The following is a 15,096-nucleotide window of genomic DNA, read 5'->3' as shown; positions in this document are numbered from 1 at the left end:
CTGCACTGCCCGCGCCGCCGCCCGCCGCTCTGCTGCGCCCGCCGCGCCCCCCGGCAGCAGCCGCGGCCGCGGCTCGAGCCGGAGCCCGAGCGCGACGAGGCCCCGGGCGCGTCCTCGCCGCCATCGCCGTGCCGCCGCCCGCCCGCCGCCGCCGGGCCCCGGAGCACGCCGGCCCCGCGCACGCCTCGAGGCCGAGCCAAGGTAAGCCCGCGGCCCTGCCCTGCCAGCCTCCGCTCCCGGGCGCGGTCATTGTGCTCGGCGCGCACACGGCTCTGCACCGGCCTCGGCCCTCCTGCAGCCCGACCCCCTTCTCCGCCCCGCGAGGCCGCCGGCCACCCAAGGCTTTCGCGGCTGGTGGCATCTTCCCGCACCCACCCCGCCCCCAGCAGTACCCCGCTCTCGCATCTCCCCGAGAACTAATCCCCTCCCGCCCCTTCCCCCCACGCACGCCCCCAGTCCCCGGAACCAGCTTTCTGCCAGGTCTGCCCACCCTAGACTTGGGGGGGAGGGGAAAGGCCTGGGGGGCGGGGAGTGCATGGCACAGAGTGAAAGTCTTTGCCACCCCAACAACATGCCAGCTTCCCTCCCATCCTAACAACCACAGTCCTTCAGCAGCAGCCCAGCTCTCAGTCTCGGCTGCCTGGTCAGCAGCACTACCTCTTTCTGATCCTCAACTTTGCAGTCAGAAAATGGAAATGCAGAAAGCCGCGAAAAGGTTTTTGTCGAATGCAATGAATGGGGAGTAGTTCTTTGAGCACCCTCTTATTCACCTCTTCTTTCCTCTGGGCTGCCTGTCCTTCTCTCCCCCCACCCCGCAACCTGGATGCCTGTCTGGTAGAAAAGGCGCGATTGCTTCTCTTCCTCTTCTGTCCAGGATCGGGCTCTGAAGTCTAACACCCGTTTTAGCCTCACTCCCTGCCACACACCCCAGTGTCTTCTCAGTGTTCTTCAGTCACCAGTTCCTCTGGACAGTTCTTGTCATAACCCCATTTCACAGACAAAGGCTTAGGAGGGAAAAAGAACCAAACTGTTTCCTGTGTTAGCCATTTTAATGCTGTCCAGCCCCCAAAGCCCAGTTCCTATCCCTGATGCTTCTTGTGCCTGTGTCTTGAACCTTCAAAATGGTGTGTGTGTGGGGGGGTGTCTCTTGGATAGCTTTGTGCAGTTTCTTTATAAATCTGCATTGTTGCTTCTGGTTTATGGCCATGAAGAAAATACCAGCCCCCACCCAAAATGCACCGCAGCCAAGTCGGTTAAAGGCAATGAGTGTTGGAGTCAGTAGGGGGCGCATTCTCTGCACTGGGTAAGGCTGCAGAGGGGGGAAGGGCCCCAGAACTAGAACAGGATGTGCTTAACAGCGCCTTCTACAGACCATGTGAAAATGGGCCCAGCAAGACTTGCACTTAGTTGAGCTGACAGACAGCAACATGGCGAAGGATTAAGTGAGTCTAAAGGGAGCTTTATTTAAGAAAGCCACTTCAACGTTTGGAAAGTTCTTTTTTACTTTTTCCAAACTGTTCACCCTCAGACTTTGGTTGCTGATCAGTCACTTTGGTGCACATCCTTAGGTCATAGGTCCCTTTCTCAAGAATCCTTTCACCTTAAAGTTTGAATGGGTTGACATCTCTTTCCTAGGACAGATGGTAAAGGGGGTTGTTTAAAACCTGAAAGTAACGGGCTTGAGGTATCACTGGTCAATCCAAATCTCTCCAACTCTTTTAAGAGTGAAAAGTCATTCTTGAGAGGTTTTTGTGGGGTGGTGATTTTCATAGCCATGAGAGATGGGTGTCATGATTTGCAAGGCTTTGTTGGTAAACATCAGGCCCCTATTGAGTTCCTCGTTGTCAAACTTGATAGAGTTGATTGCAAATTTTTGTTGCCTTCCAACTTGAGCCTTCCAGCCATACATTACCTCAGTAGCCAACTGCCTTCGCAAGTGTTGACGCCAGTCTTGGTATGCACCCACTTTCTTAGGGTGTGTGGATTTCTGTAGATTTTACTCCTGTTGTTATTTCCATAGGTGTGAGATGCACAATACGAAACCTAGGCCCCAACTTTTACACCGTGATGCACAGGGTTGCACTTTTTGTACTGAACTGATAGGTGGCCTAGTGGTTATTCCCTGTACTGCCATTTTGAGGATCTGGACTCCGTTCTCTGCCTTGCTCTTTGGACTACATTGTCAATTCACACCGGTGGGTATACCGTTTTGGAGGGTGGGGACTACAGCATCAGGGAAGCCAAAGACTTCCTCCTTGGTCACCACCAAAACCTACACTTCCAAAATTTCAGCTTAGCCACATTCCTCAAAGAACCAGTTAGAGCTGGTTGCAGTAGTGGGTTCTGAGCATTTAAGAAATGTGGCTCTTTCAAGAGAAAATTTCAGAGTTAATGGTGTCATTATAATCATTTGCATTCTGCACTATTGGGCATAAAGTTTTTAGTAGTTAAACTCGGGACTTGCTAAGCTTTCGCCTTACTTACTTACTTGATTAAAAGGGGCTGGAATGGATCATTGGTAGAGATCGTAGCTAGCCTGGTAGGAGTTCCTGGATTTGATCTGCTTGGGAGGATTGACAGTGGGTGTTGATACACCTGTGGATACTTTGTTCTACTATTACAAACATCTTACATGGGCATGTCAGGATAAATGTATGGGATGCCAAATGGGTATATATGATATATAGTTAACCATTTAGTGCTTGAAGATGATTTTTTTCTTTGTTTGATAGTTGCCAGCAGGTAACATTTTGCTGAGTGAAAAGGAGGCACCTTGGTCTTGGTGCCAATATTGCTCTAAGAGACTGCATGAATTCACATTTTATTTATTTATATGTCTTTGGTATTTACAGATTCCAGTATTAAATACAAATAGCATTTTTTTCTTTTTTTTAAGATTTGTTTTCTATGTACATTGGGATTTTGCCTGTATGGATGTCTTTGTGAAGATGCCAAATCCCCTGAACTGGAGTTACAGATAGTTCTGAGCTGCCATGTGGGTGCTGGGAATTGAACCTGGTTCCTTTAGAAGACCAACCAGTGCTCTTAACCGCTGAGCCATCTCTCCAGCCCCAGTTACCTAATTCTTAAAGTGAATAATAAAGTTTGAGTATATGTTTGAGGTCAAGTTTGCAAATGTGATTTTGTTCATTCTGATAAGTGAAATACAGTGTTAGTTAATGGTGGTGGCCATTTTTCCTTCAGGGAACTTTGAGCTGTGGAATGTGTGTACTCCCAAGTTTGAACAGTTAACTGGGTTTGACACAAAAAGAGGGAGGGCAGGCATACTTGAGTTTGAAAGCAGAAATCTGTTTTTAGATTTGTGTAAGTGTTTTGTCGACATGGTTAGATGTGCATTGTGTGCGTGCAGCGCCTGTGGAGTCTAGAGGAGAGCAGTCGTCTCCTGGAGTTGGAGTTACTGATGGTTGTGAGCTGCCATGTGGGTGCTGGGAACCCAACTCGGTCCTCTGCAAGAGCAGCAGTGCACCTCACAGCTGAGCCATCCTAGCCCAGTGAGAGCTGAGATTAGAGTCTGTGAATTAAAGATTCTTTTGAATAGCCTCAATTAACCGTACTAAGGAAGTGGGTCTTCTGTTTCATTAACTTTCTTAGCTTGATTTGTTGAAAATTTCTCTTCCAGCTACTGTCATAGTCTTCAAAGACATTGAAAATAACCAGATCTTCTTAAATCTTGTTTCTCAAGACCTTACGTAGGAAATGCAGTCGATAAGGTTGTTGAAGTCATTGGTTGGTCTTATAAAACACCCACATGGACTGATTTTGCTTAGATTTCTTTTTCTCTTCCTAAACCAGAGTCAGAAAAAATTCTGATAGCATTTTAACTTGACAATGTTGAACAGGTTTTGTTTCCACAAAAGTGTAAAAGTAATTGACCAATAAGCTTAATTACTGAAAGTGTAGATATATACAGTATACTACAAATGAAATTGTTAACTTCCTTGTAGCAAATCTCTTAAATACCTGTTAAAAAGTATTCAGTCTTTAGAAAACAAAAATGTTCAGAATTATACATTATCTAAGTGCCAATGTCTACAATACAAATTCAGTTGTGAGAAGTTACAACTTGAGAAATAGCTGGTTTGTTATAAATGAAAAAATGGAAACTTAATATTTGGCAGGTTAAAAGAATGGAAAACTTGGCAAATTTAAGTAGTGTCTTTTTGGTGTGTGTTTTTGCTTAACTATAGTTGAAGCCCTAGCATTTTGAGCTCATTACTTGGGTGTATATGGATGTGTTTATACCCACCAAAAAAAACAGTTGGGATTTTTTTAAGAGTTGAGAATGATTATCACACTCAATACAAATAAAATATTTAAGAATTAGAAACGTGGTTTATGATAATTTTTAGCATTAAAGAAAAATTGAAAGGTTTTTTTTTTTAATAAATATTAGAAGCTCATTTGTTGTTCTCCCCATAGTGTCCATGACTGTTTTACAGTAAGCTACTTGTTAAGTCAAAATACAAGTGTCATAAAGCCTTTTGTACTTTCTGGAAGGTAAAATACTTTTCAGTAGAGTTTAATTTTCATTGGCTTGCCCAGAAGACATGTAGGGGGAAAGTTGCTCCCAAATGTGGATAATTTTAGTGAGACTGAAAGAACTTGACATTTTGTTGCTATTACATAAACTTGGAAAACTTTTCCTTGGGTTTTGTAAGCACTTATGATGGCCCTGCAGCTAGTGTCACATCCCTTGCTGAGGTTTATATCATTTTTCATGTTGTCATTATGGAAATATGGTTTATGAAGCTAGTATAAACTGAGGCTAGCTAACCAAATGGATGCTTCAGTAGGGTTATTGACTTCATTGCAAATTGGCGTTCCCTATCTTGGTTGTGAAAACTCCATCTAAGTAAGCCATCCATGTCTTGCCCAGGCTTTGGGCTTTTGTTTGCTTATCCGTTGTTCAGATAGAAGGTTGGTTTTTGTTATTTTTGAGTGTCTTAGTGCTCCTCCCCACTGCCCTTCCATGACCCACCTAGTTCAGTGAGACTATACTCTGTCCCGTTGTAAGGAAAGATTCTAACACATATTGGCCTGCTTCCTACAGTTAGGAATGGCTGCATCACCTTGATTGTGCAGAGGAGATATGAGGTGGGAGAGGGGAGTCTCAGACAGAGTATGAGCCACAGTCTTGTTCTTGTCAGTGAAAAGTGCAAAATGAGTACGAAACCATTGAGGTTCCTTCATCTTCATGTGTGATCACAGTCCTTTTCCTTTTGAGAGGCACTCCCGTGTTTCCCTAGTGTTGTTCATCTTTCCCTTCCAAGACAGTTGGTAGAACAGTCCTGGAACTTGGAGAGGGGATCAGCAATGTTCCAGAAATGTGTTTGGGGAGCTAAGAGTAGTATATAAGACCTTGGAGATAGAGCTTTTGAAGGAAGGCTGAATCTCGACACATCTTGATACTTTCTCCTTAGGCTAGGCTATAGATTTGTAATTGACTCCTGGTGGGGAGTTAGGTGTCACTTCTCGGGAGCCTTGGCTGGTGCCTATGGTGTAGGGATAGGGACCCATTACTTGATTTTAGAGTGTTAAGTAAGATTACGGCTGGAGAGATGGTTCTGTGGTTAAGGATATGTCCTATAGAGAACCAGAGTTCCCAGCACCCATGTCACGTGCCTCAAAACCATCTGTAACTCCAGCTCCAGAGTATCCAACAACACCTTCTGGCCTCCACAGGCACATGCCCTCACTCCCACTCAAACACACATGAGTGCACACTAAAAATAAGTCCACAAGAAGAGTAAAATGTAATGTTTCATCAGTTTGTCTTTCTAGTGTTTTAAAAACCATTCTTTCAGCACTGTCTTTGTTTTGAGAATCAAGGCACCACTATGTATAGCAGTGTAGTGAGCCACCAGCTCTGTCAGGTGTCCAGGCCTGTGCTTGGGACGCTTGATATTTATTTATTGGGTGGTGGTGGTGGTGGTGGTGGTGGTGGTGGTGGTTTTATGTATCTGAGTGTTTTACCTGTAAGTGTCTGATCCATGTGTGTACCTGATACCTGTGGAGGTTGGAAGGAGGGTGTTGGATCCCCTGAAACTGGAGTTACAGGTGGTTGTGAGCTGTGGGTGGTGGGAACTCAACTTGGGTCCTGGAAGAGCCAGTAGTGCTCTTTAACTGCCGAGCCGTCGTTCCAGCCAGTGCTTGGGACACTTTGGATGCTCCTGTGAGCTGGTCGCTGCTGTCTGCTTAGACCCGTGGCACTCCATAGGTTCTGACTGAGCTGGTCACAACCCATTGAGAGCAGGATGGGAGCTGTGCAGGCTGCAGTAGTGCTTCTGGAGTTAGCTGTCCAGGGTCTGAAAAAAGAACTTGCTCAGGTCCTGTTGCTTCACCTAAAGCTTTGGGTTGTCTGGTTCCTGTTCTCACTCTGCTGAGTGGTGACTTCGCTTAAAATCTCAGCTTTTGTCCTCTCTTTCCGAATTCCTCCGAGCCTTTGCTTCCTGTGGGAGTCTGTATTGTTTTCTCTGGTGGGAGCTGTGACTGGAGAGCTTTGTGATTGATCTCTTTTGAAACAATATACCGGGAAAAACTTACATGTGGTGCTGTGGCTGCTTCTATTTAAATTTTAAATTGCAGTTGTGAATTCTGAGTTAGTAGAGTTCTTACTCCTGTGAAAGGTGAGCTATGTTCCAATGCAAGAAGTGTCCCAGATTATTAAAAACAGCAGGCGCAAAAGGCAAATGAAATGCCTCTGGTTAAGCCAGCAAGTGGTGAAAACCGCTACATCACATTGGTTTTGAAAGAACTGCCTTGAATCCCTAGCACTGCGGAATCCCTGAGTGGTAGTGCATGGCTTTCTTGTACTCAGCACCCAGGAAGTAGGGGCAGGAGGATTGAAAGTTAATGGTCTTTCTCAGCTATGTGCCTTTTGTTAAATCTTGACCCTGAGGGGTGGTTTAGATAACATGGTTTAGGTAAACTGTCTGTTATTTAAGAATGGTACAGAAAATAAGTCCTCATTGCTGTGGAAAGTTATTCCTGAGTGGTTTTGATAGATAAATTAGAATATTAAAATAACGTAGTTACACAGCATTGAGATACAATGTTGCTTTGCTCTCATGATTATAAATGAACATGTTTGCTGGGCATAGGCCAACTATTTGAATTGCCTTTTTTCAGGTTCGTCTTAAACCAGGTTATCCACTATACTATACTGACAAGGACGTGCCTCTTAAGCCTGTGGAGCAAATAAAATAATAGCTCTTAAATTGATGAGGGGCTAAGGGGAGACCTTTGGTGTCTCAGCTTTTACCTTGTTCCTTGGACATGGGGGGTTGGAATGTGAATCTTAAAAGTTACTCAGCTAAGGTGTGAGTGTGTGCAAAAGTCTCATTAGATAAACATTTGAAGTACCACTAATTTTAAAGACTAGAATGTACTAACTTGAATGGTTCTGCTAAGTATACCTAAATTATTGCCCAAAAATACTACGGTGTATCTGTGAGTACAGATGCCTATTATACTGTATACAGAGAGAACTGTTACTATGGCAACCACAGCTGTTTCTCAGGAATAAGATAGCCTAAACTTTCTACAAGGTTATTAGAATTTTCAGAGTATCTGGTCTGGCTTCAGGAAACAATGGGAACTGCTTTAGTATTGACCTGACTTAATCCTGACACTTGAACAGTACGATCATGTGTGTTTTTCTTGTGATACAGCGTCCCACTGTGTAGTCCTGGCTGGCCTCAAACTCACAGAGATCCACCTGCCTCTTTCTCCCAACTCCTGGAATGAAGGTGGGCACCACCACACCTGGACAAGAATTTAGATTTATTTATGTTTGTGTGAATGTCTGTGTGAGTAAATGTGTCTGTAGTCTAGAAGAGCACATGTGACTTCGTAAGTGCTGGGAAACAAACTCCAGCCCTGTCATACCACGTTAGTAAATAGACTTGTAGAGGCTAAGTAACATTTTTAGGGTCACAGAGATAGTATATGGCAGAGCAAGGAATTCAACACAAGTCTGTTTAGCTCCTGGGTAGATTCTCACTCACTCACTGCATTTTACCATCTTTTCTAGCAAATAGCAGCTTTACTGACAACCCTACCTCTCAAGAAGTTTGACATTGAAGTCTATATACCAAACCAGGTATGTTTTGGTCCGTGAACACAACTGTCTTACCAAGAGACAAAAAAATTGATTCAGGACAAATGTGCCTTTAATCTTAGCAGAGTTTGGGGCTAGTCTGATCTACAAAGCAAATTCTAGGCCAGCCATGGATATATAGTGACACTCTGTATCAAAAAAAAAAAAGTTTTGCTTTGTAATTGGGGCTATAAGTTGCACACCTGAAACAGTTCTATCTCTTCCTTTGCTGTGCCTTCACACTTAAGGAACAGACAGACTTAAGGCTCCACAAATGTTTCAGAGAAGTGTGAGGAGTCTAGAATGTTCTTAACTCACACTTAAGGAACAGACAGACTTAAGGCTCCACAGATGTTTCAGAGAAGAGTGAGGAGTCTAGAATGGTCTTAACAATACCTTGAGTGGTTCTCATGTTAGCTAATTCTGGTATCAAACAGACAACCAGACTAAATCTACTAAAAGTGCCTTTAACTTCTTGTCTTAGGACTATAACTTAGTGTGGTAGTCCTTGCCTGGCTTGTCTAGGTTTAATCACACACAAACCCATGTTAGTTTCTATACCTGTAAGTAGACATGGTACCAAACTGTCACTTCACATTCAAGGCCCTATCTAATCATTACCCCACTTGTCCAGCTTTGCCATTCAAACTCGGTGCAGGGCTTGCTAGGGCTTGGCTTTCCTGCCTCTGGCACCATGGCCATGCACACTAGCTTAGAGCCAGGCCCCATCAGCAGCTTCTACTTCTGAAAATGTTTCTGACATGGCACCCCTCTTGCTGTTGGTGTTTGTGAGTGTCCTGTCTATGAGCCTTATGTGGGCAGGCCCTAGTTCATTCAATCTGTTTCTTGGAGTCCTCCTTTGTAGCAGCCACTGATATAGGTGATAGGGACACCAAGAATGTCCTTTTTAATGGGTATTGTTTGTCTTGAATAAGGAGATGGTGTCTTTTATCTCAACCCCATAAGGGGTCACCTATCAGATATTTACATTACAGTTCATAACAGTAGCAAAATTATAGTTACGAAGTAGCAACGAATTAATTGGAATGTTTGAAATCACCTGTGGTGATCATTTAACATGAAAGCTGCTAAACCGGTGTCATTGTCATTGTGATAGTTGGTGATATGAGGAGCAGCTGTTTTTTAAGTTCAGTAGTTTCCTGGTGTGCTAAAGTGCTGTGCAGCAGTAGTCCCCCTGTTCCCTTTGAGAGTGTGCCCACTTCACTTTCCCTGAGATGTCCCTTCTATTGAAGTGAAACTCTTGAAACTACTAGGAAGAAAAGTAAAGTGAAATTTAAATTCAACACATGAGATTTTTCTGAAGGTGGTCTCTGTGAATTCACATGCTCAATTTTGCCAAACAAAAGCGGAGTTGAACTTGTAATCTGTCATCTGAGACAGAGTGCATTAAGACCTTCGTTGTTAATGATACACTGCGCTGCTCTTGGCTTCTAGAAACGGAGCCAATTTGCAAGAAAGCTGTCTAGGTTTTTGTTTTTTTAAGTACTTAAAAGTTTTGGGGCCACTCAGCCAAGTTCCATTTGCTATATTACTACAAAGTAACTCACCAACAGTATCTAGATTGTTCTGTAAACATGTCAAGATCATCCTGCTAGATTGTATCCAAGAACTTGCTCTAGAAACTCATCCTAGTCCAGAAAATCTTAACAGGTGTACAGTAATCACCATTTTGACTATGAGCCATCAGTGATAAATTCCCCTGGTTTTGAACACCGACTGTGGTTTAAAATTATCTCCCTGGTCTAACTGCGTGAATTCCAAGACAACTTAGGCTACACAGAGAAACCCTGTCTTGAAAAACAAAAACAAAAAATTATCTCCTTCAGGCTTTGAGTGTTGGCACAAGCTTCTAATCCCAGCGCTCAGGAAGCAAAAGAAGATGTGGATCTTTGTGCATAGGAAGCCAGCCAGGGCTCTGCGTTCATATATTGTTGTTGGCCTTGAATTTTTGTTTTGTTTCAGTATTTATTTATGTATTATGTATCTACATGACAAAAGAGGGCACCAGATCTTATTACAGATGGTTGTGAGCCACCATGTGGGTGCTGGGAATGGAACTCAGGACCTCTGGAAGAGCAGCGAGTGCTGAGCCATCTCCCCAGCCCTGTTTTTTTTTGTTTTTTGTTTTTTTTGTTTTGTTTTTTTTTTTTTTTATTTATTTTGTTTTTTTGAGGCAGGGTTTCTCTGTGTAGTTTTGGACCCTGTCCTGGAACTCACTTTGTAGCCCAGGCTGGCCTCGAACTCACGGAGATCCGCCTGACTCTGCCTCCCGAGTACTGGGATTAAAGGCGTGCGCCACCACCGCCTGGCCTGTTTTTATTTTTTAGTGTGTGTTTGTCTGTATGCGCACCACATGCATGCAGTAATGCCAAAGAAGCCATTAGAGGTTGTCAGGTTGTCTGTGGAAGTGGAATTACAGGTGATTGTGAGCCATCAATATGGGTGCTAGAGACTGAAGCCTTGTCCTCTGGAAGAGCAGCAAGTGCACTTAACTGCTGGCCCATCTTTCCAGCCCTAAATTGTTTCTTGTCTTTGAGACCAGGTCTGATATAATCCAGGATGACCTTGAATTCCTGATGCTCTGGCCTTCACTTTCCAAATGCTGGGATTACAGGCATGTGCCCCCTGCTAGTTTATAAAAGGGAAAACATTCCTGGGGTGTAACACTTAGACTATGCAATAACTTGGGTTTAGTCTCTAACACAAAAAGAAAACTCCGCTGGGTGGTGGTAGTGCACACCTTTGATCCCAGCACTTGGGAGGCAGAGCTGGGCAGATCTCTGTGAGTTCGAGGCCAGCCTGGTCTACAGAGTGAGATCCATGACAGGCACCAAAACTACACAGAGAAACCCTATCTCAAAAAAACAAAAGAAAGAAAGAAAGAAAATCCAATTAATGTGCATAAAAAGCTAGACTGTGTATTGTGTTGTCGTGCCTTTGAGTGATGTGAGAATTTCACTTTATATTTTGGGGTTTTGTTACTTTGGTAACAGCTTTCCCAGTTAGAGCATACAGTTCAATAGAGTAGTTGGGGTGGCACCTATTGCAACAATAGACAGAAGAACACCTTTCTCCCCCAGGAAGAAGCCTGGTGCCCATCAGCAGTCCCCCCCTATTCTCCCACCTCTCTCAGGCTGCCCTGGTCTCCACCTGAAGAATCACTTCTGCATATTTCGTAGAAACAAGGTCAAATAACTATGGCCTTTTACGACTGGATTGCTTCACCTAGCATGTTTCAAAAGTTCATCTGTGGGCTGGAGAGATGGCTCAGAAGTTAAGAGCACTGACTGCTCTTCCAGAGGCCCTGAGTTCAATTCCCAGCAACCACATGGTGGCTCACAACCACCTATAATGAGATCTGGTGCCCTCTTCTGACCTGCAGTCATATATGCTGTATACATAATAAATAAATAAATCTTTAAAAAAAAAAAAAAAGTTCATCTGTGCTAGGGACCTGTGTAATACTTTATTTCGGAAAAGGAGCCTAGTCGTAGTTGAACAGTCTAACATCCTAACAATCAACAAACAACAGTTTCAAAGCCTCTGCCTTCCCCAAGTAGCTTTCAGAAAAACAGGAGTACAATGGTACACATCTGTAATCCCAGAGCTTAAGAAGTAGAGGCAAGAAGTTCAGAAGTAATAGGTTACTCTGCTACAGCGTCAACCTTGGTTGGCTGCATGAGAACTTATTTCCTCCAAAAACTTTAACAATGGGGAGGTGATAGAAGACATTTGGTTTTTGAAAAGCTGACTTCAAGGTGGGCTTGGGGGAGAGGGTGTATGTAATTCTCAGTAGTAGAGTGCTTGCCCAGTGTGTATAAAACACTGGATTTCAGCAAGCACTGAAGAAAAGCAAAGCTGTCAGGGGTACCATTTTCTGTTTGTGAAACAATAGCTTTATGAATTGAATAGAAAGATTCTTCAGTGCCACAAAATGGCTCATTCCTGAGACCCACATGACAGAGAACTAACTTTTTTGGTTTTGGTTTTGGTTTTGTTTTTTGGTTTTTTTTTTTTGTTTTTTTGTTTGTTTGTTTGTTTGTTTGTTTTGGTTTTTTGAGACAGGGTTTCTCTGTGTAGCTTTGCACCTTTCCTGGAATTCACTTGGTAGGCCAGGCTGGCCTCGAACTCACAGAGATCCGGCTGGCTCTGCCTCCCAAGTGCTGGGATTAAAGGCGTGCGCCACCACCACCCGGCAACTTTTTTGGTTTTTTGAGACAGGGTTTCTCCTTGTAGTTTTGGTGCCTGTCCTGGATCTCACTTCTTTAAAGTTGTTCTCTGACCTTCCCATGTGTGCCCTACATACACAAATTTAACTTCTGGGTTTTTTGGTTTTGTTTTTTTGGGGTTTGTTTTTTTTTTTTTTTTTTTTTTTTTTTTTTTTTTTTTTTTTTTTGAGCTGAGGATCGAACCCAGGGCCTTGTGCTTGCTAGGCAAGTGCTGCTCTACCACTGAACTAAATCCCCAACCCCTTGTTTTGGTTTTTTTAACAAAAGAAAACCTTCAGTGTTGTTACTTAGCATCCTAGCTGAGAGTACACCTTGTCCTCATCTGTGTCCTTGTTCTCTTTTGGATGTTATGGGATCATCTGGCTGACCTTAGATGTTACAGGTTCTTGATCTCTGTGTGCATACCACAGGCTTGACTGAACAACTCAGGACCAGTTCAATTGTGGCAGTGATGTTAGGTGCAGCACCTCGGGTGTGGTCTTTTTTCTTTTCTAGTTACCCATAGGTGTATAAAGTGGCTTTCACCAAACATAACTATTTTAGGAGAATTAATTTAAAAATAATGTCTAAAGCCGGGCGGTGGTGGCGCATTCCTTTAATCTCAGCACTCGGGAGGCAGAGGCGGGCGTACCTCTGTGAGTTTGAGGCCAGCCTGGGCTACAGAGTGAGTTCCCGGAAAGGCTCCAAAGCTACACAGAGAAAGCCTGTCTCAAAAAAACAAATAAAATAAAAATAATGTCTAGAATTAGTGTTGCTTCTCTGTCTTCTGCTTTTGTCACATCCAAAGTAACCAATTCACACGGGGCCAACCACGGAGATTGACAAACTGTAGCCTGTCCATTGAGAATGACTTGAAGATCACTGAGATGATGCAGGGATGGCAAAAAGAATTGATCAGAGGGAGAATGAGGGAGATGTCTTTAATTTGCAAGGTTGATGTCTAACAGTGGTTCTGAAAACAGTATATTTGTGTCGTCATTATTGGGGGTGCCACGGTGCATGTGTGGAGGTCAGAGAATTGACTACAGGAGTCAGTTTTGTCTTTTCCATCAAGTGGGTCTCAAGGATTGAACTCAAATCACCATGGCAAGTGTCTTTTACTCAACAAACCAGCTGCCTAGACCTAGACCTAGATTTTTTCTTAAGTTTTCTTTTTACTTTCAGTTCATGTTTGTGGATTTTTGCCTGTATGTCTGCACTATGTTGTGCCTGGTGCCCTCAGAAACCCAAAAAAAAGGCATTCGATCCCCCTAAAACTACAGTTACAGACAGTTGTGAACCGCTATGTGAGTACTGGGAATCTCACCTGGTTCCTCTTGAAAAGCAACCAGTGCTCTTAACCTCTTAGCATCTCTCTAGCTCCTGGGCTTTATTTAATCTGTCTTGTTGCAGTTTTATCTAATGGAGAACATTCTGGGTAGCCAGAATCAGCCACTGCTGTGGTTGTGGTCGAGAGAGGAGGAGAGGGAGAGATGTTAGAGCGGCCCTTCTGTGGGAGCTCTCGAAGGGCTCTCCCCACCCTAACAGGGAAAAGAAAAGGGTCTGTAGGTTGTAGGTGATCACTTTCAGATTGAAAAGAGCCTTTTGATAAGAGTGGCTTGCTGGATGGAAGATTCTAGCAAGGCTTTGTAGGTTTAATTTGCAAAGAAAAAAGGTACAAATAGTATGTAATGGCATGTGCCTTTAACCTAGCACTGGGGAGGCAGAGGCAGGTGGGTCTGTTGAGTTCAAGCACAGCCAGCTATGAAGAAAAACCCTGTACAAGATAAGTACAAATATATAAACCTTACAAGTATTTTAATTAAAAAATAGGATTAATAAAATAGGCTTAAAGAAATAAGGTATGGGGGCTGGAGAGATGGCTCAGTGGTTAAGAGCAGTGGCTGTCCTTCCAGAGGACCTGGGTTCCATTCCCAGCACCCACATGACAGCTCACAACTGCTTATAACTCTACCTCCAGGGGATCCAACACCTTCACACGGATATACATGCATGCAAAACACCAATGCGTATAAAATAAAAATCATTTTGTAAAGAAGAAACAAGGTATATGTTTACTGTTTCCCCAGATAGTTGGGGAAGAGGCTAGAGTCTGAAGACTAGGAGAGTTTTGCTGTGGCTATAATTCCTTAAAATATTTTATTTTGTGTGGACATGGTATGTATGTGAAGATTAGAGGACAAATCTCAGGAGTGGGTTCTCTTCTGGATCCTAGGGTCAAACTCAGGTCCATAGGCTTGCACAGTAAGTGAGCCATCTCACCCATGTGACCATACTTAGTTTTTGAGACTGGCTCTCTCGTAGCTTCTAACTTGTTATTTAGCTTAAGTTAGCCTGGAATGCCTGCTCGCAACTGTCTCCACCTCCCAAGTGCTAGGATTATGGATATGCCTCACTACCAATGGTAGACTAAATGATTTGAAAGAGAGGGGTTAGGTCCACTGTGGCTAAGATAGGAAAGTGAGAGAGAGACTACAGGGGGAGTGGTTAGTTAGCTGGCTATCATATTTACTGTTGCACTTGGAGTGTGTTCAGTTAGCCTGGATACTCATTAGAGGTCTAGAAATACCAAGTTAGAGTGCATATTGAGGGGGCTGGAGAGATGGCTCAGTGCTTAAAAGCACTGGCTGCTCTTCAGAGGTCCTGAGTTCAGGTCCCAGCACCTACATGGTGGCTCACAACCATCTATAACTGTAGTCCCTTGGGATCCAATGCCCTCTTCTGGTG

General features: G+C 43.7%; 1 protein-coding gene across 4 annotated transcripts in view; it reads left to right on the top strand.

Moving 5' to 3' along the window:
* Positions 1–15,096, top strand: part of Adnp (activity dependent neuroprotector homeobox) — a 28,158-nt gene that overhangs the window by 651 nt on the left and 12,411 nt on the right. Inside the window, exons 1-3 of one of the 4 annotated variants that reach the window (XM_059261957.1) lie at positions 125–201; positions 2,021–2,195; positions 8,054–8,122. The exons of 1 other annotated variant lie outside the window; for it this stretch is intronic. The gene's annotated coding sequence lies outside the window, so the exon portion shown is untranslated. Of the gene's footprint in view, positions 1–124; positions 202–2,020; positions 2,196–8,053; positions 8,123–15,096 lie in introns of those variants that run through there. 2 more of the 4 variants (XM_059261958.1, XM_059261959.1) reach the window with 2 other exon arrangements.

The sequence above is a fragment of the Peromyscus eremicus genome, chromosome 4 (genome assembly GCF_949786415.1).
Source record: "Peromyscus eremicus chromosome 4, PerEre_H2_v1, whole genome shotgun sequence".
Classification (NCBI taxonomy): domain Eukaryota; kingdom Metazoa; phylum Chordata; class Mammalia; order Rodentia; family Cricetidae; genus Peromyscus; species Peromyscus eremicus.
Note: the sequence above shows the minus strand (reverse complement) of the source record. Positions and strands in the feature narration are given on the sequence as shown.